The 25,916-nt window shown below is 43.1% G+C and overlaps 1 protein-coding gene across 2 annotated transcripts in view; it reads right to left on the bottom strand.

Moving 5' to 3' along the window:
• The window catches only part of LOC140425027 (thiamine pyrophosphokinase 1-like), a 555,937-nt gene that overhangs the window by 1,149 nt on the left and 528,872 nt on the right, over positions 1 to 25,916 (bottom strand). The window lies entirely within an intron of this gene.

The raw sequence follows: 25,916 nt of genomic DNA on the forward strand, positions 1-25,916 counted from the left end.
GAAAGTAAACTAAAAAGGATGTAAACAGGATACATAGTGATTGGGGCAAGAAGGCAGCAGACAGAATATAAGTATGAAATTATCTACTTTTTATGGAAGCAGAGAAAACTTTTATTTAAAGGTGAGAGACCAGTAAATGTTGATTTCTGGGGGGCTATGTACACAAATCAAAGTTGATATGCTGGTTCAGTAAACAATTAGTGTGGTAAATAGTCCTTTATGACAAGCAGGTTGGAGTATAAGGAAATCTTGCTGCAGATATGTAGAGCTCTGCCTTTTTGATTTTCACATCTAAGGAAGGACATCTTGGATGGTTCATTGGATGAGATTACCTAATAAGGGGAGATTAAGTAGACTAGACCCATGTCCTCTAGAATGGAGAAGATAAGAGAAGAGAAAAGTATAACATTCTTAAAGTTGAAAGGGTAGAGGCTGAAAAGCTGTTTCTTCTGGCTAGAGAGTTGTTTAGATCTAGGAATGGAATCAAGCTAAGGGTTCAGCCATTGAGATGAGATGAGAACTTTCACCACTGAAACGGCTGTGAATATTTGGAAATCTACATCAGTGAGCTATGTTCAGTCGATGAGTATCTTCAAGAGAGATAGAAATGATTTTGGGGTATCCGGTGAATCAAGTTATAGGCTGGACATGCAAGCTTCAGAGATCTTGCAGCTTATGCCTGATTCTGTAGCTGACCAGATCATTCTTTATTTCCCTCTCTGCTCGCATGGTCCTTGTCCCACCTTGATGTGAACTATTCTCCTGCAATGGTCTCTCCAGTCACCTCAGGTTCTTCAACCTTCGATTCATAGGGACAGCACGTGGCACGGTGGTTAGCTCTGCTGCCTATGACACTGAGGACCCGGGTTTGAATCCCAGCCCTGGGTCGCTGTCCATGTGGAGGTTGCACATTCTCCCCTTGTCTGCGTGGGTTTCATCCCCACGATCCAAAGATTTGCAGGTTAGGTGGATTGGCCACGCTAAATTGCCGCATAATTGGGGGAAAAAAAAATAATTGGGTACTCTAAATTTATTTTAAAAAACTTTTGATTCATCACAGTTGTCCTTTAACATTTCAAACACAGAATGAACATTCATGCGTGTGTTGATGTACTCAACTTAACCTCCGTGGTCTGCTGTTAGGTTCCCTCGCTCATCGAGATGTTGGATGGAAAAATAGCCCCCAAAGTTCCTGAGGCGACAGAGTCTGATTTCCACCTAATTGCTCATGTGGGATATCCAGAAATGAGTTCTCGTTGGCCTTAAAATCTCAGTTGGAGATGGACACAGGTGGATTTTTTTCTTGCACTTACAGCAAACGCTTGGGTGGTGGTGGGGGAGGGTATAAGCACTTACCAAAACGAAGGAACAAATTTGACAATATTCTCTTCTACCCCCACAAATTAGATGAGAGGAAAATTGTGTGCCGTTTCCATCAAATTGTGATATGTGCTTATGCCCAATACTGAAAAGGAAAATCCATCTCATTCCATATAGCAGCTGACTGAGGGTCAAGACTTTCAATTCAAGCACCAACATCTATGTTTGATTGGCAGCTCTTTCAAAGCTTAACAGACATGTTTTTAAATTGCCTTTGCCTCAATCTTTTTTTGGAAAAATGTTTCATCACCTGTCCTGTCAAAATTGTGTGTACAATCTGACAGAAAACTAGCACCAGTGTCCCAGTTAAGGTTAATACTCAGGGGCCTGGTGTCTAATCCAGTTCACTTAACCATTCACTGCTTAATAAATTTTGTTTAAGAAAGTCTTGCGAATTATTTATCCTAACAATTTCCTGACCAGTCTTGATTCAACTGTGAGGGTTTTTATTACTATTCAGCCAACATTCGCAAATATATATAATTCTATCTACTTAAAGACAGTATCATATTTGGTGGGGCAGTGTAAAGGGCGGGCACGGTGCAAGTAGCACAAATGGATCTGATCCTGTCCTATATTTTGGATAGTGAGAGAATTCTAACTTTGTTCCGCTTACTCAGGCCTGTGGTGCTGAGGCAGATTACCTCAAGTTACTCAAGCAGCTCCTGATTGATATGGAAATACCTGCAACGGTGAGATCAGTGAAGGACACTGGAAATAATTCTGTCTTTCACTTTTGCAAGCTTGCTTTAACATTTCCAGGGTTTGTAATTGGATTACGCCACAAAAAATCAGAAGCAACGCAGCAATGGTGTTTACTACCTGAGGGAAAACCTTGTTCCGTTGGTCACAGATGTTTGTCTGCTTTTGTCCATTCTGCTCACAGGTTCAGCAGACAGAAACAACAGATTTACCAAATTGACCTGAATGCCTGAGGAGGGTTTACAAAAATTATGGAAGGAATTTTTAAAAACTAATTAATTATACTTCTGCTGCAAAATCCCTTTATTGGACAGATATATGATGACTTATTCAACATTCCATCATATTAGTAGGTGCTATTAGAGTTGTTTTTTTTCTCCTGATATATTTCTTACATTAAAACCACTGAACACTTGAAAGTATGTAGAATGATTACTAAATATCATTGTGCGAACTTATCAAAATCATATATTTTTGTCTAATGTGCTCCAATTAGAAACCTTGGGAGGGATTCTCCCCTACCCGACGGGCGGGGGTTCTGGCGTAATGTAGCGTCAGGCCGCCCCAAAGGTGCGGAATTCTCAGCACCTTTAAGCGCCAAGCCCTCACCTTGAGGGGCTAGGCCCGCGCCGGAGTGGTTTCTGCTCCGCCGGCTGGCGGGATAGGCCTTTGGCGCCACGCCAGCCAGCGCCAAAAGGTCTTCGCCGGGCGACTCGTGCACGGGAGCGTCAGCGGCCGCTCACGGCATCCCTGTGCATGCGCTGGGGAGGGGGTCTCTTCCGCCTCCGCCATAGTCAGATTACCGCGGGCAGCACGGTAGCACAAGTGGATAGCACTGTGGCTTCACAGCGCCAGGGTCCCAGGTTCGATTCCCTGCTGGGTCACTGTCTGTGTGGAGTCTGCACGTTCTCCCTGTGTCTGTGTGGGTTTCCTCTGGGTGCTCCTGTTTTCTCCCACAGTCCAAAGATGTGCAGGTTAGGTGGATTGGCCATGATAAATTGCCCTTAGTGACCAAAAAGGTTAGGAGGGGTTATTGGGTTCCGGGGATAGGGTGGAAGTGAGGGCTTAAATGGGTCGATGCAGACTTGATGGGCCGAATGGCCTCCTTCTGCACTGTATGTTCTATAGTGAAGACCATGGCGAAGGCGGAAGAAAAAGTGCCCCCAAGGCACAGGCCCGCCCATGGATCAGTGGGCCCTGATCGCGGGCCAGGCCACCGTGGGGGCATCCCCTGGGGCCAGATCGCCCCGTGGCCCCCCCCCGCCCCCAGGACACCAGAGCCTGCTCGCGCCGCTTTGACCCGCCGTTCAAAAGGAGGTTTAATCCACGCCGGTGGGCGAGGGTTGACAGCGGCGGGACTTCGGCCCATCGCCGGCCGGAGAATCGCCGGGGGTGGGCCCGCCGACCGGCACGGCGTGATTACAGCCCACCGCCGAATCTCTGGTGGCAGAGAATTCGGGACACGGCGGAATTCACACCAGCCCCCGGCGATTCTCCGACCTGGTGGGGGGTCGGAGAATCGCGCCCCTCATTCCCATTTAACCTTATATAATCTATTAATTTCCAAAAAGTTATATTTTATTGGGTTTAAAATGTAGTGTTGACAAAAAGGGGGAAAGAAAATAAATGATTTTAAACCATCTTGAGATTTGCCCAAAGTCAATGCCCCAGACGTATTCTGTTCCCCACTGAAAACAATTTTTAAGATGTTGCTAACTAGAAAGATGGCTTCTACTGGTGGAAAAGGAATGCTTTATGAAGTGAACAGAAGGTAAAACAATGAAAGAAAATAATACGAAAGTCCATGACTAAACGAGGGAAAATAAGAACCTCAAAGACATTTATGGAAAAGTAAATATTAACCATGCATTAAGGGCTCATCTCAGATTATTAGGAATGATGCTCTGCTGCTGTGTGAGAATGACAAAACAGGTTGTTATTTTTGAACAAAAAAGTTACAAATGGCATTATTTATAATTTTAAAACTTAACATTCTTTCCTGTGGGACCCTATGCTATCAGCACTTGGTGACTTCCAGTGACATATATTGCATATTTGTTAGACATCAGCTGGACTTCAATGGCTTATTCGGAAGAGTCAGGAACCCTGGTATAATATTCTGTTTAATATTAAATAGATTTCAGAAGACATTTTTTTGTGTTGCATGTTAAGTTTCATTCAGATTAGCTTCATAAATTGACACAATGCTACTTTTTGCTGCAGTAATTTGTGTTATTTAGGCACTTTGTGTTGCCAACACAGTTGGATATGTGTGTAAATTAGGTATATTGTTAGGTAAAAAGTAGATGGGCACCCAGCTATTGTTTTTGAGTCTAAGTGGGTTGGGAAAATGTAAATTAATTCTGAAAATTCACAATTGAATTTAATGGGAAGATCGGAGCTATGGTAACCTGACACCAAGGAAATGGGGTAGAATTAAAAATGAGCACAACTAATTCTGCCAATAATTTCTTGGAACTTCTATATTAGAATAATGTCAAATGCTGTACAAATGCCATTACAATGATGCACGTTTATAGAAGAATTCAGGTGATCTTGAATTGCATGGATCAAAGACTCCGCACCACAACATGTGGGACATTTACATCTGTAGGCTCTCTTTGCCAAATACAAATGGAACTAAATTGACAAGTTGCATTGCAGATTTCTATGATTGTGAAATATTTTTCTTGGCATCAGTGTGAATGTCGGAGCAAACTGATTTGCAGACGCATACATTGAACCTCAGCTCCTGGAAACCCGACCAGCAGGTCATAGGCCTCAGTCTGAACATGACCATCTGTCAATGTCTAATGCGCAGAGTACTGTGGAAAAGAGAGGGAATGGTTTTTACCCACTGAATTGATTGTCTTCCTGCTTTTCATAATATAATCCTTTTAATTACACCCAAATGTTCAACAGTTTTGTGGTGCTTGCATTGTGACATTGTGGTGCCGATTTAAATACACAGATGTTGTCTTGTTTTAAATGCTAATTCAACCCCAGGCATAAAATTGGGTTTTAAAAACACCTGCTTGAATTGGACCTCCAAACTTGATGTGAATACCACGACAACAAATCAAATAAATAATTTATGGAAACAGTGCAACCTAATACTGTACTGTTTTAGCTGAACCACAGAGCCAAAACTTCTCTTCTTGACAATGCCAAAAATCCAAAACAGTGTCAAATTATTTTGTGGAAACCAAGATTGATTTAATTGAATGGGAATGCTGGCTATGTCAGAAAATACGCTGGTTGGAAAGGCAAAAATTTCTTTATGCGTGGAATCTTGGGTATAATAGATATGAAGTAATTATGCACAGCAGACAAATTGACAGCTAGCCAGTCTTGGTAAAACTGAAGTGGCAAAGTTGACAGAGATAACTCAATTCAACTGTACAACACTGCAACATTTATGTGATGAAGTAAAAATAGAAATACTGGGGCTGTTGCAGCTACACATTATAACGGATCCACGCACGTCAGTAATTAAATAGGTACTTTGATTTAGTCACTTGCTTTAATCCCCCAGAAAGGAAATTCAGCAGACGTTATTCTGACAGGCTGTCTAATTCATTGCTAGTAGTACAGTATTTTCTAATAACTGGGTGACACAGATTATGACCCTAAACCCAATATTACAGTGAAAATGAAAGTAATTTTGAATGGTTACCCAGGCTAGTTGCTGTATTACTCTGTAAACTGGTTGGATATTTACAAGGTAAGATATGATGATTCCTGTATATTTTTCATACATTTAAGAGAGTGATTTAAAATGAAAATCACTTGTCACAAGTAGGCTTCAAATGAAGTCACTGTGAAAAGCCCCTAGTCGCCACCTGTTCGGGGAGGCTGGTATGGGAATTGAACTGTGCTGCTGGCCTGCCTGGGTCTGCTTTAAAAGCCAGCTATTTAGCCCAGTGTGCTAAACCAGCTAAATCTGCTCTAAGTTAAAATAACATGAAATGTCAACGATTCCAGATAAATTCTTAAGTGCCAGATATGTAGCTAAATGTTGACCTTTTAAAACAGAGGGAGACACTATGACAGTATGTGTATTGTAAGAATAATGAAGGGTTAACAATTTACTGTAACTACATCCAACCACTAGATGGTGATCAAGCACATACACGTGGATCACGTGTTACTCTTGATTCGGGAGTAGGTTGTTAGGCGAGATAATGAATAGTCGTGTTATCAGGAGCTCTGTAGTTAGTATCATCGTGTTAGTCAATCTGTAATATTTTATATCTTAGCAAGCGAGAACGAGTCTATCTTGTAGTGTCAATAAATTTGCTTTGTTCAAAGCATAGCTTGATGTTCTTTGTGAGACACTACACTTCAAAGCCATCCTCATTAAGAAATCAAAGAACATCACAGACAGCAAAGAACAGATGTTATAACTAACAAACATCCAGAGTCTGTAGGTGAATATTTACTGTGTTACACTATTTAAATTAAAACTTCCAAATTGACAGCAGCTCCATCTCAAACTGATGTTGTAACATATAAACCCCAACTACCTCCCCTACCCAAGTTCTTCAAAGGACGAATGTGGCCTGGGAAGCAGTACTCCTACAAATCTATTTTTTAAAATAAAATTACTCATTCATTGGGATGTGGACATTGCTGGCTGGGCCAGCATTTGTTATCCATCCCTAATTGCCCTTGAGAAGGTGATGGTGAGCCATCTTCTTGAACCGGTGCAGTCCACGTGGTGTAGGTACACCCCCAGTACTATAAGACCACAAGATGGAGAAGCAGAAATAGGTCATGAAGGAGGGTGTCCTGAGATGGGACCCCTTAAAACCGGATAGCTAGGATAACACTAGAATAGCTCCACAAAAGTTACTTTATTGAGGATTGACACTAATCGTAGAAAGCATACCCAGTATTCATTATTAACCCTGTATTTTTAGAACATAGCAGTAACAGGCATTTAAACGCTTGCTAAAAGCAGTGGCCACAATGCATGATGGGATTTAACCTAGCTAACTTGCCCACGTTTTTAAGACAAACAGAATCAGACAGAAATAGTGTGGTCAGCAATAACACAGTCAGCTCAGTAAGCAGTTCTTATCAGTGGCCCCAACATCCTGTCTCAGACAATCCATGTTACAAAGAGGAACCAACTTTAACATCCAGCACCCAGATGAACAATGAGGTGGGCAGGAACTGGCTGAGATAAGCACCATGGGAATGGGAGCAAAACAAGACATAACGGATAAAGAATCCTGGTAAACAACAGGTGTTAGAACAAAGAACAATACAGCACAGGAACAGGACCTTCGGCCCTCCAAGCCTGCACCGATCACGTGTCCTATCTAGACGAACCGCCTGTATCCTTCTAAACCCCGTCTGTTCATGTGCCTATCCAGATAAGTCTTAAAGGTCGCTAACGTATCTGCCTCAATCACTTCACTTGGCAGTGCATTCCAGGCCACCACCACCGTTTTTTTTAAAGACCTCCTCCGCACATCTCCACTGAACCTATCCCAAGTCACCTTAAACTTATGCCCCTTGTAATTTTCAATTCCGACCTGGGAAAAAGCCGAAAACTGTGCATCATATCTATACCCCTAATAATTTAATAAACTTCCATCAGGTCGGCCCTCAGCCTCCATATCTCGAGGGAGAACAATCCCAGTTTATTCAACCTCTACCCATAGCTAATACCCTCCATACCAGCCATATCTCTCTCCAAAGCCTCCACGTCCTTTTGGTAGTGTGGTGACCAGAATTGGGCACAGTACTCCAAATGTGGCCTAACCAACATTTTAAGTAACTGTAACATAATTGTCAAGCTTTTATACTCGATATCTCGTCCTATGAAGGCTAGCATGCCATATGCTTTCCTTACCACCATTTCCACCTCTGCTGCCACTTTTAAGGATCTGTGGACCTGCACACTCAGATCTCCTTGCCTCTCTATGATCCTGATGGTTCTGCCATTTATTTTATAGCTCCCAACTGAATTGGATCTACCAAAATGCATCACCTCACATTTGTCCGGGTTAAATTCCATCTGCCATTTCGCCACCCAATTTTGCAGCCTATCTATATCCTATTGTATTCTCTGACAATCTTCATCACTATCCGCAACTCCTGCAATCTTAGTATCATCTGCAAACTTGCTAATCAGAACTGCTATGGTTTTTTCCAAGTCATTTATATATATTGCAAAAAGCAGAGGTCCCAGTACTGATCCCTGCAGAACACCACTAGTTACAGACCTCCATTCGGAAAAACACCCTTCCACTGCTACCCTCTGTTGGGGTTAAATCATGAGCTGATCACAGTCATCATGCTGCTTAAAGTAAACTTCATTGGTGAAGATACAATTGGCAGCTCCAAGGATTGGACCTAGTCCAACTGGGGCGGGCTATTGATTTTTGGAAAATTGTATAATTGTGGCACTTGAACCAGTGTAAAGTAGAGTGGTTTTGGCATTTATCCCTCGTACTTTGACCAAGCTTGGAAATAAAGCCGTCTTAATCAGAGTTGATGTTTCTGCAGGTTTTTGTGTTTAGCTGAACTGAAACCATGAGGGAGAAACACCACGTAATAGATAGCTCGATACTCAGTCCTTGAAAACACTTCTACAGGCCATTCAGCCCATCGAGTCTGCTCGTTCAACGAAATCATGACTGATTTGATGTGATGAACTTCACTTTCCCACCTTGACCCCAAAATGCTTGATTCCCTTACTGATAAAAACAAAGTCCATCTCAGCCTTGAATATACTTAAGGGCCCAGTCTCTAAAGCTCTCTAAAATTCTGCAGATTTACTATCTGAGAGAAGAAATTCTTCCTCATCTGTGTCTTAAATGGGGGCAGCATGGTGGCGCAGAGGGTTAGCCCTGCTGCCTCATGGCGCCGAGGTCCCAGGTTCGATCCCGGCTGGAATGCGGAATATTTGGCTAATGGTAAAGTTCTTGGAAGTGTGGATGAGCAGAGGGATCTAGGTGTCCATGTACATAGATCCCTGAAAGTTGCCACCCAGGTTGATAGGGTTGTGAAGAAGGCCTATGGAATATTGGCCTTTATTGGTAGAGGGATTGAGTTCCGGAGTCATGAGGTCATGTTGCAGCTGTACAGAACTCTGGTACGGCCGCATTTGGAGTATTGCGTACAGTTCTGGTCACCGCATTATAGGAAGGACGTGGAGGCTTTGGAGCGGGTGCAGAGGAGATTTACCAGGATGTTGCCTGGTATGGAGGGAAAATCTTATGAGGAAAGGATGATGGACTTGAGGTTGTTTTCGTTGGAGAGAAGAAGGTTAAGAGGAGACTTAATAGAGGCATACAAAATGATCAGGGGGTTGGATAGGGTGGACAGTGAGAGCCTTCTCCCGCAGATGGAAATGGCTGGCACGAGGGGACATAGCTTTAAACTGAGGGGTAATAGATATAGGACAGAGGTCAGAGGTAGGTTCTTTACGCAAAGAGTAGTGAGGCCGTGGAATGCCCTACCTGCTACAGTAGTGAACTCGCCAACATTGAGGGCATTTAAAAGTTTATTGGATAAACATATGGATGATAATGGCATAGTGTAGGTTAGATGGCTTTTGTTTTGGTGCAACATCGTGGGCCGAAGGGCCTGTACTGCGCTGTATCGTTCTATGTTCTATGTTCTAGGTCACTGTCTGTGTGGAGTTTGCATATTCTCCCCATGTCTGCGTGGGTTTCGCCCCCACAACCCAAAGATGTGCAGGGTAGGTGGATTGGCCACTCTAAATTGCCCCTTAATTGGAAAAAAAATGAATTGGTTACTCTAAAAAAATTTTTTTAAAATCTGTGTCAAATGGGCGACCCCTTTCTCTGTGATTATAACCCCTGATCCTAGGCTCTCCCGCAAGGAGAAACAACCTCAGCATCTACTTCTGCATAAGCAAGATGGCGCCAGAGCGTAGCGACTCACTGCGAGCTCTCTCACACAGATCCCCTTCTGACATCTCCTATAACCTTACTAATCTCTTAAAACTTAATTCTAACACTAACACCTCTCTTTTATATTGTTTACATTGAGTATTTTATGTTTGCCCTTTGTACTTTCTTTTCATGTACGGAATGATCTGTTGAGCTGCACGCAGAACAATACTTTTCACTGTACCTCGGTACACGTGAAAATAAACAAAACCATATGCCTGGCAAGCCCCCTGAGAATCCTGTATGTCTCAAACAGGTCACCTCTCTTTCTTCTAAACTCCAATGAGTACAGGCCCAATCTATTCACCTCTCCTCATAAGAATATTCCTCCATACCCGGGATAAACCTGGTGAACCTTCTCTTGACTGTTTCCTATACCAACAAATCCTTCCCTGGATAAGGGGACCAAAATTATTCACAGTATCCCAGCTCTGGTCTAACTAGTGCCTCGTATAGTTTTAGCAAGAGTTCCTATTTTTATACTTCATTCCCTTTGAAACAAAGGCCAACATTCCATTTGCCTTCCCTATTATATGCTGAATTTCCATGCTAGCTTTTTGTGATTTATGTACAAAGTCCCCTAAATCCCTCTGTGCTGCAGCTCTCTGCAGTCCTTCTCCATTCAAATAATATTGTTTCTTTACTCTTCCCACCAAAGTACATAACTTCACTTTTTCCTCTACAGATGCTGAAGGATGCCCTCGTATGAACGGGATATGGCGCTCGACTCATCGATCGACAGTTCCAACGTGCCACAGCAAAAAACCGCACCGACCTCCTCAGAAGACAAACACGGGACACAACCGACAGAGTACCCTTCGTCGACCAGCACTTCCCCGGAGCGGAGAAACTACGCCATCTTCTTTGCAGCCTTCAACATGTAATCGATGAAGACGAACATCTTGCCAAGGTCATCCCCACCACCCTCACTACTTGCTTTCAAACAACCGCGCAACCTCTGTAGCCACCTGAGATGGCCACCTGCAAAGGCCCATGGGAATTATGGCCAACCCAGGACTCAGACAGATACAGAGCTTCTGTGTATTTGAAACGCAGGTAGCTAGACCTGATCGAAACCCCCCTTGTTTGCATTTTAATGGCCTGTTCTCCAGAACAATAGGACTCCAATCAAGAAACCGGTACAGCCACAGACAGATTCGGCGCCACTCCCTTTACTCAGAGAGCCCAACTGCCAAGGTCAATGACCGCTAAAGACCCGCCCAGCCACCAAGGCACCCGCCCCTTTATTGGCTGAAATCGAAGGCAGTGATCAGAGCCCTGTCGAACTATTGGGTCCAAGATCAAGGACCGCCCCAAAGAGCACAAAATCCCAGAGGGATAAAAGGGGACACAGCCATGTGTTCTGCCTCTATGGACCCGGCCTGTGCCAGCCTTCTTTGAATTCGGCCTGTGCCAGCCCAACTGCTGCATAACAAGCAGACAGCCAAGTTCAAGACCAACGATCGCTACCTGACGGATGAGCCCAGCAGAGACAGAGCCACTTCTTCAAACCAGCCATGTGAGATCAAGATAGAGGCCTTATCCACTTGCACAGTACCGGTCGCCTGAGGTTAAGTATAGGTTATTGTAGTTGATAGGTGTAGTTTAACTTATAGTATATTGTGCTTGCATGTCGAAGTAACCCTTGTGTGTAAATAAACCATCTTTGAACTTTGAATACTGTGACTCGGCCAACATTGCCTACCTCATACGCTGCAGGAAAGAATGTCCTGAAACGTGGTACATTGGCGAGACCATGCAGACGCTGCGACAATGGATGAACGGACATTGCGCGACAATCGCCAGGCAGGAATGTTCCCTTCCAGTTGGGGAACACTTCAGCAGTCAAGGGCATTCAGCCTCTGATCTTCGGGTAAGCGTTCTCCAAGGCAGCCTTCAGGACATGCGACAACGCAGAAACGCCCAGCAGAAACTTATAGCCAAGTTCCGCACACATGAGTGCGGCCTCAACCGGGACCTTTCATTCATGTCGCATTACATTCACCCCCACCATCTGTCCTAGCTTGAAACAATTCACACATCTTTAACCTGTGATTATCCCTCTCTCCAGTTCCTCCGTCTGGACCTGTAAAGACTTAATTACCTGCAAAGACTCGCATTCAAAGTATCGTCTTGCATATTTGACTTTGTCTATATATATGTTTCTGGAACCCACCTCTTCATTCACCCGAGGAAGGAGCAGTGCTCCGAAAGCTAGTGATTCGAAACAAACCTGTTGGACTTTAACCTGGTGGTGTAAGACTTCGTACTGTGCTCACCCCAGTCCAAAGCCGGCATCTCCACATCAGTGTAAATCAAGGTTGACTCGTAGCATCTTCTCGGTTATCTCCCGCAGTAGCATGCCATGTACAGTATTCGATGCCTGAACAGTTTTGCCACTGTGCTTAAATTTATTGTATCAGGCCTTAGCTGATGTAATTATTAAACATTTGGCAGAATGCTGCTTATTCCAAGCTTTGGCTGAATGTATGACTGGAACTAATTTGAGACCCAATGGTGGCTCACTTGTCAGCTTCAAACTGATATCTGAATAACAAAATAGCAAATTGTTCATTTGAATAAGTTTGCTCTGGTGTTTTTCTTCTAGTGAGCATCCTAATTAAATCCCACTCTCCTGCTCCCTCCCATACTCATTTACAGACAGAATCAAGTTCCTTTTTAAAAGATCTGATGAAGTAATGTTTTGTTCCACTTATGGATGCCCAGCTTTTAGGTGCAGTGAAGAAGAAATGGGGTAGCCCCCACAACACTGGTTAAATTATAGAATCATAGAATTTACAGTGCAGAAGGAGGCCATCGAATCTGCACCGGCCCTTGGAAAGAGCACCTCACTCAAGCACACACCTCCACCATCCCATCCCCCTTAACCCAGTAACCCCAATTAACCTTTTTGGACACTTAGGGCAATTTAGCATGACCAGTCCACCTAACCCATATATCTTTGGACTGTGGGAGGAAACCGGAGCACCTGGAGGAAACGCACGCACACATGGGGAGAACATGCAGACTCCACACAGACAGTGACCTGGGAATCGAACCTGGGACGCTGGAGCTGTGAAGCAACTGTGGTAACCACTATACTACCGTGCTGCCCAAGGGTTTCCCCAACGCAACGTAACTAAAGTCCAAAGATGGTAATGAAGTCAAGTTCCTCATCTCCTGCCTTCCTTTCTTATGACTTTACCCATGGGGCACTCAAATGAAGGATTGCCCAAGAAAACTGACAGTAAGACTTGCACCAAAATTCTCCGATGGAGCTTAGGTTCTACAGTGTCGAGGGAGAAATCCAAAGAAACAAAGAAGCACCAATTCAGGTCAAGTAGACTGAAGTTTCTTAACCCCAGGACAAACTTTGAGTCTTGGGACCTCCTAACTGCTGCTGTATGGGATCAGCCATAAATTCATGATGGTGGTGACTGAGCATAATTAAAGACCTCTCAGACTGCAGGGACCTTTGATCCTAGCCAGAAAGGTGCCGTAAGCCATTTAAAAAGCTCCTGCCAGGAACACTGAATGAATACCTTGCCCTTACCAGTGCAGTGCCGTCTGCTGTATCAGTCAGACGTTCAGGGGATGGAAGTACCTCATGGAGTCAGGTGAGGAAGAAGCTGTGCTCCGAAAGCTAGTGATTCGAAACAAACCTGTTGGACGTTAACCTGGTGTTGTAAGACTTCTGGTGCCCACCCCAGTCCAACGCCGGCATCTCCACATCAAGTTTCTGGAAACTGCCTAAATCTAGGATCAGGAAGGGTAAGTGATTCCCTACATGCACATGATCAGATATATATTGTAATTGTTGACCATCATAGCCCACAGGTGGATTGTTTTGTTGCGGATTCTGTACCCAAAAAAATGTATCTGTCGGGTTCACACACAGTCCAGTTAGGAAGGTTTTTGATTGTGACACCTCCTGGGAGAGAATTTTAAAAGTTGCTGCAGCATCAATAGAAACCTAAATCTAACTAACTAACCATTATCCAGCTTTTTCACTCAATTCTGGTTATCCCTTTGTTAGAGCTGTCATTTATTTTAATGGGAAGGGTTTTTATTTTACAATGTTAAATTAATGCATATGATTGTAATAGTTTCTAAAATATAGTGACCAATAGTTATCACTTTCAATGGTGGGAGAATGTGGTGACCACTCAAGGAAGTTTCATCAAGTACTGTATGTTACAGTTCAGGAAGTTCACAGTCATTAGTTGCACATGACCTCCTTGCAGATGTCTACACATGTAATTCTTGAAGAACTAAGTCCCAACTCTGTGCATCAATACAATGCATTAGTTCCCATTGGGACTAAAAACCCATATTCAAGGAGTCCCTGAAGTGATGTGTCATAATTATGCGTTGGCATGTAAAGTCATGCATGAACAACATTTTGTAAGTAAAAATAATTATGTACAATCACAGCAATCAATCACTGCCACTGATGTTATTGAAAACAACTGGTACTAAACAAATCCTTGAGCCACACAAAATACCATGCAGTTCTTTAGTTTTAAAAAAGTAAACCTGTTTACAGTAAACAAAATGCTTTCACAGTTGCTATCAGTTAAATTATAAACGTATTTGTTGATTGGTATTGTAGCAAAAGCAAAGATGACATCATGAACTCTACAACAACAACTGGCTTTAATCTAGCGTTTTTAACATAGTGCTCCACAGCACTTCACCGCAGCATTATCAGGCAGCATTTGATACTGAGACCGAGAAGGAGATATTAGTGCAGCTATCCAAAAGTTTGCTGAAATAGGTAGGTTTTAAGGAACATCAGAAAGGAAAAGAGAGAGGAAGAGAAGTTGAGGAAGGAAATTTCAAGCTTAGGGCCTACACAGTTGAAGGCACGTTCACCAATGGAGGAGAGAAGGAAATTGGGAAGGTACAAATGGTCATAATTGGTGGGTTATAGGGCTGGAGAAAGCCACAAAGAGGGCAAATCTATGGATTTGAATACAAGTACGAACATTTTAAATTTGAGACATGATCCACCCGTGAGCAAGGGGTGAGGGTCTAACAGGACGTGATGCAAATTAGCATACAGATAGTTGGATTTTGGATGAGTGGACATTTATAAGGATGGAAGATGAGTGGCCTGCCAGGGTAGCATTGAAATAGGCTATTTACGTTTTTTTTCCCACTCATGGGGTGCAGGCTAAACCAATATTTATTACCCATCCCTAAATGCCCTTGAGATGGTGAACTGTCTTCTTGAACCGTTGCAGGCCATGTGGAGAAGATACACCCACAGAACTATTAGGAAGGTGGGGGGGTTACAGGATTTTGACCCTGCAACAGTGAAGGAATGATGATACAGTTCCAAATCAAGATGGTGAGTGGGTTTGGAAGGGATCTTGCAGGTGGTGGCATACTTGTGCATTTGCACTTTGAGGTGGTGAAGGTCATAGGTTTAGAGTGTGCTGTCTAAGGAGTCTTTGTGAGTTGCTGCAGTGTATCTTGTAGATAGTACATACTACTGCCACTGTGTTGATGGTTGAGGGAGTCAATGTTTAAGGTGGTGGATAGGGTGTTGATCAAGAGGGTTCCTTTGTCCTGGATAGTGTCTAGTTCCTCGAGTGTAGTTGGAGCGGCACTCATCCAGGCAAGTTGGGAAGTTCCAGAACATTACTGATTTGAGCCTTCTCGATGCTGGACAGGCTTTGGAGAGTTAGGAGATGCGTTACTCGCCTTGGAATTTCCAATCTCTGACCTGCTCTTGTAGCGACAATAATCATATGGCTGGTCCAGTTCAGTTTCTGGTCAATGGTAACTTACAGGATGTTGATAGAGCGGAATTCAGCTACGATAAAGACACTGAATGAGAAGTGGAGATGGTTAGATTATTTATTGCTGGAGATGGTAATTGCCTGGCAATTGTGATGTGCGGATGTTACTTGCCACTCCCCCGCCATTAGGAACATCCTTCCTGCAGCTACCCTGTCTAGTCCTGTTAGAATTTTATAGATTGCTGTGAGATCCCCTCTGTCTTCTGAACTCCTGTGAATATAATCCTAATTGACTCAACCTCTCCTCATACATCAGTCCTGCCATCCAGGAATTAGTCTTGTAAACCGTTGCTGCACTCCCTCTATTGAAAGAACATACTTCCTCAGATAATGAGACCAAAACTGCACACAATATTCCAGGTGTGGTCTCACCAAGGCCCTGTAAAATTGCTGTAAGACATTCCTGCTCCTGTACCCAATTCTTCTCGTTATGAAGGCCAACATACCATTTGCCTTCTTTGCTGCCTACAGCACCTGTATGCTTACCTTCAGCAACTGGTGTAGGGGAACACCCAGTCTCTTGAACGTTCCACTCTCTCAATTTATAGCCATTCAGATAATAATCTGAATTCCTGTTTTTGCTACCAAAATGGATTACCTCACATTTATTCTTATTATATTGCATCTGTCATTCATTGCTCACTCACTCAACATGTCCAACTCACACTGAAGCATCTCTGCATCCTCCTCACAGCTCACCCTCCCACACAGTTTTGTGTCATCTGCAAATTTGGAGATATTACATTTAAGTCCCTCATCTAAATCATTAATAGATATTGCGAATAGCTGGGATCCCAGCACCGATCCCAGCGATATCCGACTAGTGACTGCCTGCCATTCGGAAAAAGACCGGTTTATTCCTACTCTTTGTTTCCTGTCTGCCAATCAGATTTCTATCCATCTCAATACACTATCCCCAATGCCATGCGCTTTAATTTTACACGCTAATCTCTTATGTGGGACTTTGTCGAAAGCCTCCTGAAAGTCCGAATAAACCACATCCACTGGTTTTCCCTCATCAACTCTACTAGTTACATGCTCGAAGAATTTCAGTAGATTTGTCAAGCATGATTTCTCTTTCACAAATCCATGCTGACTGTCCAACCTGTCACTGTTTTCCAAGTACTCTGCTATAAAATCTTTTATAATGGACTCTTGAATATCCCCCACTACCGATGTCAAGCTGATTGGTCTATAATTCCCCACTTTCTCTCTATCTCGCTTTTTAAATGGAGGGGTTATACTAGCTACCCTCTAATCTGTAGAGTCTACAGAATCATCTTCCAAAATGACAACCAATGCACTATTTCTAGGGCCACTTCCTTTAGTACTCTGCAATTGTCGTGCACTGGGGATTTATCAGCCTTCAATCCCACCAATTTCCTCAACAACATTTCCCGACTTAATTCCATCAGTTCCTCCCTCTCACTAAACCCTTTGTTCCTCAACATTTCTGGTGTGTTACCGAATTATCGTACCTAATATTTATGCATTCATTTTTAGACAAACATGATTTTTTAAATGTTGTAAATATATAAATGCCTTTTGCCTATAAAAGGTGTCCAAAGGAGAGGTGAATGGTTACCACAAAAGTATTCATATCAATGACTCTTGACCTCTTTAAATTGAACATCAATCTTTCTCTAGAAATGGTGTCAAAATGTATTTCGAGTTTGCTTTTCCTGTCCATTATGTTTTCTTGTACATTTAAAGTCTCCACTTAAACACTTGTGAAAGAATTTAGCAAGAGTTTTGCACGTTTACATGGATACCGTCTTTGATTGGTCACTGGAATATAATTAATGTGAGTGCACTTAGCCATTTGCAGCTACATAAATCAGATGCATAAATAAACCTTTAAACAAACACTCATTGTTTTCTAATTAATAAATTAACAAAAATTTAGGGCAGCACGGTAGCATTGTGGATAGCACAATTGCTTCACAGCTCCAGGGTCCTAGGTTCGATTCCGGCTTGGGTCACTGTCTGTGCGGAGTCTGCACATCCTCCCAGTGTGTGCATGTGCTCCGGTTTCCTCCCACAGTCCAAAGATAGAACATAGAACATAGAAAAATACAGCACAGAACAGGCCCTTCGGCCCACGATGTTGTGCCAAACCTTTGACCTAGATTAATCATAGATTATCATTGAATTTACAGGGCAGAAGGAGGCCATTCGGCCCATTGAGTCTGCACCGGCTCTTGGAAAGAGCACCCTACCCAAAGTCAATACCTATATCCAACACTAAGGGCAATTTATCATGGCCAATCCACCTAACCTGCACATCTTTGGACTGTGGGAGGAAACCGGAGCACCCGGAGGAAACCCACGCAGACATGGGGAGGATGTGCAGACTCTGCACAGACAGTGACCCAAGCCGGAATCGAACCTGGGACCCTGGAGCTGTGAAGCAATTGTGCTATCCACAATGCTACCCTTAAGAACAAATAAATCTACACTATATCATTTTACCGTAATCCATGTACCTATCCAATAGCTGCTTGAAGGTCCCTAATGCTTCCGACTCAACTACTTCCACAGGCAGTGCATTCCATGCCCCCACTACTCTCTGGGTAAAGAACCTACCTCTGACATTCCCCCTATATCTTCCACCTTTCACCTTAAATTTATGTCCCCTTGTAATGGTTTGTTCCACCCGGGGAAAAAGTCTCTGACTGTCTACTCTATCCATTCCCCTGATCATCTTATAAACCTCTATCAAGTCGCCCCTCATCCTTCCCCGTTCTAATGAGAAAAGGCCTAGCACCCTCAACCTTTCCTCGTAAGAACTACTCTCCATTCCAGGCAACATCCTGGTAAATCTCCTTTGCACCTTTTCCAAATCTTCCACGTCCTTCCTAAAATGAGGTAACCAGAACTGTACACAGTACTCCAAATGTGGCCGTACCAAAGTTTTGTCCAGCTGCATCATCACCTCATGGCTCTTAAATTCAATCCCTCTGTTAATGAACGCTAGCACACCATAGGCCTTCTTCACAGCTCTATCCACTTGAGTGGCAACTTTCAAAGAGGTATGAACATAGACCCCAATATCTCTCTGCTCCTCTACATTGCCAAGAACTCTACCGTTGACCCTGTATTCCGCATTCATATTTGTCCTTCCAAAATGGACAACCTCACAAAGGTTGTGCAGGTTAGGTGGATTGGCCATGATAAATTGCCCTTCGTGTCCAAAATTGCCCTTAGTGTTGGGTGGGGTTACTGGGTTATGGGGATAGGGTGGAGGTGTTGACCTTGGGTAGGGTGCTCTTTCCAAGAGCCGGTGCAGACTCGATGGACCGAATGGCCTCCTTCTGCACTGTAAATTCTATGATAATCTATGATAAATTTCTGTATTGCATTTCAGAAATAGTACAAACAAACAAAAGACACTCCACATAAATACAAGGCCCAGCCTAATTGAGCTGTGTATGTATTTATCCAGTTTTTGCTTAACAGAAGTCTCTTAATTGATTTCTGTTTGAATTGTTTGCTGAACACCAATTAAGTGTTGTATTATTAAAGGACAAAATGGTCAATATTCTGAATGATTACTTCCTCCGAGTATCTAGACAGAAAGCATGGGCAAAGAGACAAAGAGAACCAAAGCAAAAATCAACAACTTAATTAAACATGATATGCAAGTTCTAGATAACCACAGAGGGTCAAAGGAAATAAATCCTCAGGGATAGTTGGCATTTATCCCAGAGAACAGAAAGATACAAGGGTGGGGATTTGAGCGGCACTGACAACCAATATGAGAAAGTCACCGACATTGCCAAGGTACCATTGGAAATCAGCCAAGTTCAAAAAGGGTGACCGAACCAATGTTATTACAGAAAAAGTGAATCTGTGTCTGTGTAAAATAATGGACCCGTAGAATAACTATGCAATAATAGCAGCACGGGGCAGCACAGTGGTTAGCACAATTGCTTCACAGCTCCAGGGTCCCAGGTTCGATTCCCGGCTTGGGTCACTGTCTGTGCGGAGTCTGCACGTTCTCCCGTGTGTGCTTGAGTTTCCTCCGGATGCTCCGGTTTCCTCCCACAGTTCAAAGATGTGCAGGTTAGGTGGATTGGCCATGCTTAATTGCCCTTAGTGTCCAAAATTGCCCTTAGTGTTGGGTGGGGTTACTGGGTTATGGGGATAGGGTGGAGGTGTGGGCTTGGGCAGGGTGCTCTTTCTAAGAGCCGGTGCAGACTCGATGGGCCAAATGGCCTCCTTCTGAACTGTAAATTCTATGAATATAATAACCCAGTAAACAATGACAAATCTCCTCTATTTCTTTCAGGAAGTTACTGTGGAAAGCCACATGACAGATACTTCTGGAAGGCATTTCCTTCATTCCCAGGATGTGAGCGTTTCAGGCAGGATTGGCACTTGTTGTTCACCTTTAGTTGCCTTGATGGAATGGAATGGAAATGGAAATCGCTTATTGTCACAAGTAGGCTTCAAATAAAGTTACTGTGAAAAGCCCCTAGTCGCCACATTCCGGCGCCTGTTCGGGGAGGCTGGTACGGGAATTGAACCGTGCTGCTGGCCTGCTTTAAAAGCCAGCTATTTAGCCCAGTGTGCTAAATCAGGTGGAGGTGATGATGGGCCCACCATCGTAACCATAGTAATGGCTAGGTAGAACTGAATAACTTGATAGCCACTTCAGAAGGGGGTTAAGAATCAATAAGGTAACAGAGTCACATCGAGGCAAACTGGGTGAGGACCTAAGTTTAATCCCTAAAGGACAAAAAATGAACCAGTGGGGGTTTTAAAACATTCCAATTGCATCTGGTCACTTTTACTGATACTAGCTTTTAATTTCCAGATTTCGAAACCAAATTTTTAAACTTCCATGAAGGGAGTTGAATGCTCTGAACTATTAGTCCAGGCCTCTGGACTACCAGTCCAATAACAAAGCTACACGACAGTAACTCCATTTCACAAGTCAAAGTATTAAATCTGTTTCAGCTAGAGTTTTGGAAGAGCAGCAAAATGGCATTGGGGTGCAAAACCCATCTAAATTATCGTCATAATTTCTTGGAACCTCTGTGCTGTAATAATGTAGTAAGTGTTTTAGGTGCATTGTAGATTAGTATGACACAGATTTTCAGGAAATTCCTTGCCAACAAGTACTGGTTGGAGGAGTTATATCAGAATGATGGAGCAAGACAGTGGTATGGCAGGTGGAAGCACCAAGTTGAGTGCTTTAGCTGGGCTTGGCATTAAGGGCACTGGTGTTTCGCAATAAATAGATTACCTACTTAAGCCTGATGCAAAGTGGCCAAAGTTGCCATTGATGCTCAACTAGGTGAGACAGTGGAGAAACAGGGATAGCACTCAGCAACTACAAAATGAGTTGGGCAGAATGGCGGAATCTTCCCAAGCAAGGGGAGATGGGTTTGAGTTTGTGTGCGAGGAATTCAATCCTGTAAAAGTGATGTCAGGTTGGGATCTCAACATCAACATGCTCTCTTCATGCACTCACATGATTTGAAGGCAAGTGGGGAACCACCCCACCCATCCCTACTTGCAGTTGTGGAGCAAGGCATTTAAATATTCTAATAGGCAACTGAGTTCTGTTTTAACCAAGCAATCTGGATTAACACACACAGGATTTGTTTCCCAAGTTATCAGCAGCTTTCCAGGGTCACGGAGAGGAGTGCACAGCAGGAAGTGTTTCTTCAGCGAAACTGACAAGCTGGGAAATCTTTGTACAGCGAAACTAAAGAGCCCAAGCACGGCCAAGATAGAGATTGCTGCTCACCGCTCCTTCTCAGAGAGTGCCATCACTGCTCGACAGGTGATTGCCAACTTCTTGGAAGCCAGTTTATCCGTCCAGCACTTTGCTCACCTTGAGCTGCACTTCCCTGCTGTCAGCTCTCACAATGACACGGGAGCAGCTAATGCAAGCTCCATCCTGCACTTCTCGCGAGGAGCAACAACAGCAGCAGCATCAAAAGCAGAGAAGCAACACCAGACGCCTTCTTCTGAGTCACACTTCATAGGGCAGATGGAGTGGAAACAGTGTGATGGCCCATGTGCTTCAGGTGGGAGAAAAAGAGAAAGAGTGGTCACGTAATGATGGGACTACAAAATAGGTCACGTGGTGGGAGCTCAGGAGTTATTTATCCCCAGGAGCGCGGGGCAGAGCACAAGTGTTAGGTAGCTGCAGAGCTAGTGAATGAACAACCTTGTTGAAAGCCCTTGTTGTCAGTGATTCAGGGGACCCACAGCATCTACAGTAACCACATGGTATGGTGGAGCATAATGGAAGAATTAGTGGGGGTATGTCAAAAATGCACGGCCATAATCATGGGCGATTTAAATCTATGTATAGACCATAAAGATGAATTATTACACACAATGTAAATATAAACATGCACACATACATTTAGAGATTTTACAGCAAAGTACAAATCAACAAGTCAAAACAATTTATTTTGGTTTGGTATTATCTGCAAATTTGTAATAACTTGTATCTCTGAAGCCAGGCTACTTCGCTATACCAGAATCATTCAGGCATCCAATTCTGGGCATCTCCACAGCTCATTGCCACTCTCCTAGCTGGCACTCACTGTTTCTTCTTTAGTTAACTTTCTATTTTCTCAACTTTGATCAAATGTTATTAGACAGCTGACAATGATTCACTTCGAAATGTGATTTCTGCAAATGGATGCAAAAGTATCCTAGATAATTAGCATGCCCAACAGCTAAAGAAAACATGTTCCAAAAGAAGCACCCAGGTTATGACAGTAACGTACCGTCAAATAATGAATTTTTGAAAAAAACATATGTGCAGAAAAATTCACTTTAGCAGATCCACAATCCTCTCCTCCATCCAGAGAGGATGTACCTCGTGCTCAGCATTATCTGCAACAATAATTTGAGATCTCAATGAATGGGAAACTGATGCCAGAAACCCAAATCTCATGCCCTTGCACCAATACAATATAAGTTATGTTAAAAACAGCATGACTGCAACTTCACATCTTAAAAATTATCTGAAAAATTATGAAGTTCAGTCTAGTGTTAGGAAGAGATTGTAAAATAAAAAAAACTCAATGGCCCTCAATTTCCTTTGGAATCCTCGTAATCTTCAGCAAGAGATCCGGTAGAAAATTTGGGGTTACGATGTTTTATTTATGTTTTCAATAACTGTGAACTAATGGCAGGACGAAGAACCCGACATTGACCAAATGGAGGAGACCATATTCAGGTGGCTTTTTTTATTGATATAAATATATTTAAAAATTCAGGTCATATTTTCAACCTTGGAGGCTCTGTGTGCAGCTCACATCAAGAATTCCCAAACTCAAAGTGGTCCCTCAGGATTTATACCACGAGCTGCCTCTCAATCAGTTCATGCACCAGAAGGTATTAAATTACCTACCAGATGCACAAGACTAAAGCCAATATGAGATTCACATCGTACTGTTTATGCCAGTCTAATGTGACAAGCTTTACAACCAAGATCAGCAGTCTCAGTGTATCATTAGTCCAAATGGCCACGAACCTTCAAGCAATTAAAGAATTGCACTCTATAAAGGGAAATTATAGGTCTTCATAAAAAAGTATTTAAATTAGTTTACCTTCACAGCACACTGATGAATAACCTAATGACCATTTGTCCTGGATTTAGGAATTTAATTTATTCAATTAGTGGCATAGCTTTGGTGAAATAATTCCAACAGAAAGCTGCTGAATCACACACTGTCTACAGCAATTATCCATTTGTGGCAGTTGACTATGGTGTGTGATGGATAGGGTCATATCACTAATATATCACACAGTGCTGTAACATTTGCTGAACTTTCTGATGCCTTCATTTTTTCTAACTTTACAAGACTACTTGCATAAATGCCCAAGTAAAGATGAACTTTACAGATGGAAATGTAGCTGTAAACTGGATAGTTCACTGAGTGAACACAGTATTGCTGCTTATATTCTCAAGTAGTTTTCAATGTATGTTACATGCACAGTAGCAGAGCGATTAGTATTGTTGCTTCACAGTGCCAGGTACCCCAGTTCGATTCCCGGCTTAGGTCACTGTCTGTGTGGAGTCTGCACGTTCTCCCCATGTCTGCATGGGTTTCCTCTGGGTGCTCCGGTTTCCTCCCACAACTCCAGAAAGATGAGCTTGTTAGGGGAATTGGACATTCTGAATTTTCCCTCAGTGTACCCGAACAGGTGTGGCGACCAGGGGATTTTCACAGTAACTTCATTGCTGTGTTAATGTAAGCCTACTTGTGCCACTAATAAAGATTATTATTATTTTGTATAAATAGATGAGGATATAGAATGCAACCTCAGATTTCACCTAAACAGTTGTGACACTGGAAAATTAACAGCTCTTATACAAAGCTACTGATTCCCATAAATCTTAATGGAAATGTTTTTGATAACAATACTTTTTTAAAAGTTATTCTTGGGATGTGCGCATTGTTGGAAAGATTGACTATCATTTCCCATCCCTTGGTGCCTAGAGCAGATAGTGGTGGATCTTCTTGAACCCCTGTGGTTTGTGTGGTGAAGGTGCTGGAAAATACTGTTTGGTGGCAATTCCAAACTCTGACAAATGCTGCCTTGATGTCAAGGCCAATCACCATCACTTCACATCTGGAATTCAGGTCTGGTACCCATTGCAAGATGTGATCCTGAGGGGTTTTAACAGGGTGCATGCGGAGAGGATGTTTCCTCTTGTGGGACTAGAACTAGGGGTTGTAATGTTCCTTGTATTGTTCTCCAAGATAGCCAAAAGTCGTGGTGTTTACAAAGAACATTAAGCTATGTATTTAAAACAAAGCTAGTTTATTTTACACAACTTTTAACGGCTCGCACACTCTACTGAGTAATAGGTAACAAAATGACAGTATTGAATCTATGTTACAGTAATCTATTCCGCCTCTCTAATACAACCAACACCCGAACCCAGCCTCACACTATCCTTCTCCATCAGCTTATCCCAGAATGCTTAGAGCTGCAGCCTTTTATAAGACTACTTAGTGATGCCATCTAGTGTTGATATACATGAACATCATCTTGTTAACCCTTTACTCTCCTTAGATTATACATATCATTCCAGGGGTCACTGTTTAAAGATAAGGGATCCCCCATTTAAAACAGATGAAGTGAATTTTTTTTCTCTCAAGTCCTTGGAATGCTTGTCCTGAAAAAGTGGTCGAAGCAGAGTCTTTGAATATTTTTAAGGCAGAGGTGGATGGATTCTTAGTAAGCAAGGGGAAGTATTGGCTAAGTTGGTAGTGTCACTGGACTGGTGAGCCAGAAACCCAGGGTAATACTTTAGGGACCCGGGTTCAAATCCCACAGATGGTGAAAATGTAATCCAATAAATATCTGGAATTAAAAGTCTGATGATTACCATAAAAAAAACCATTGTCGATTGTCCTACAAAATCCAGCTGGTTCACTAATGTCCTTTAGAGAAGGAAATCTGCAGTCCTCACTCAGTCTGGCCTACATGTGACTCCAGATCCACAGCAATGTGGTTGACTATTAAATGCCATCTGAAATGGCCCTCGCAAACCATTCGATTCTATCAAACTGCTACGAAGTCAGTAAAAAACAAAGAAACTGGACGGACCACCCGGCATCGACCTAGGCACCGGAAACGACAATGGCATGCCCAGCCCTGTCGATTCTGCAAAGTCCTCCTTACTAGTATCTGGGAACTACCATTGGCCACAGTCTTAACTGGACTAGCCACATAAATACTGTGGCTACAAAAGCAGGTCAGAGGCTAGGAATCTTGCAGCGATCCTGTCCACCAACTACAAGACACAAGTCAGGAGTGTGATGGAAAATTCACCACTTGCCTGGACAGCACGGTAGCACAAGTGGATAGCACTGTGGCTTCACAGCGGCAGGGTCCCAGGTTCGATTCCCCGCTGGGTCACTGTCTGTGTGGAGTCTGCACGTTTTCCCCGTGCCTGCGTGGGTTTCCTCCGGGTGCTCCGGTTCCCTCCCACAGTCCAAAGACGTGCAGGTTAGGTGGATTGGCCATGCTAAATTGCCCTTAGTGTTCAAAAAGGTTAGGAGGGGTTATTGGGCTACGGGGATAGGGTTGAAGTGAGGGCTTAAGTGGG

Source organism: Scyliorhinus torazame, chromosome 6 (assembly GCF_047496885.1).
Source record: "Scyliorhinus torazame isolate Kashiwa2021f chromosome 6, sScyTor2.1, whole genome shotgun sequence".
NCBI classification, from domain to species: Eukaryota; Metazoa; Chordata; class Chondrichthyes; order Carcharhiniformes; family Scyliorhinidae; genus Scyliorhinus; species Scyliorhinus torazame.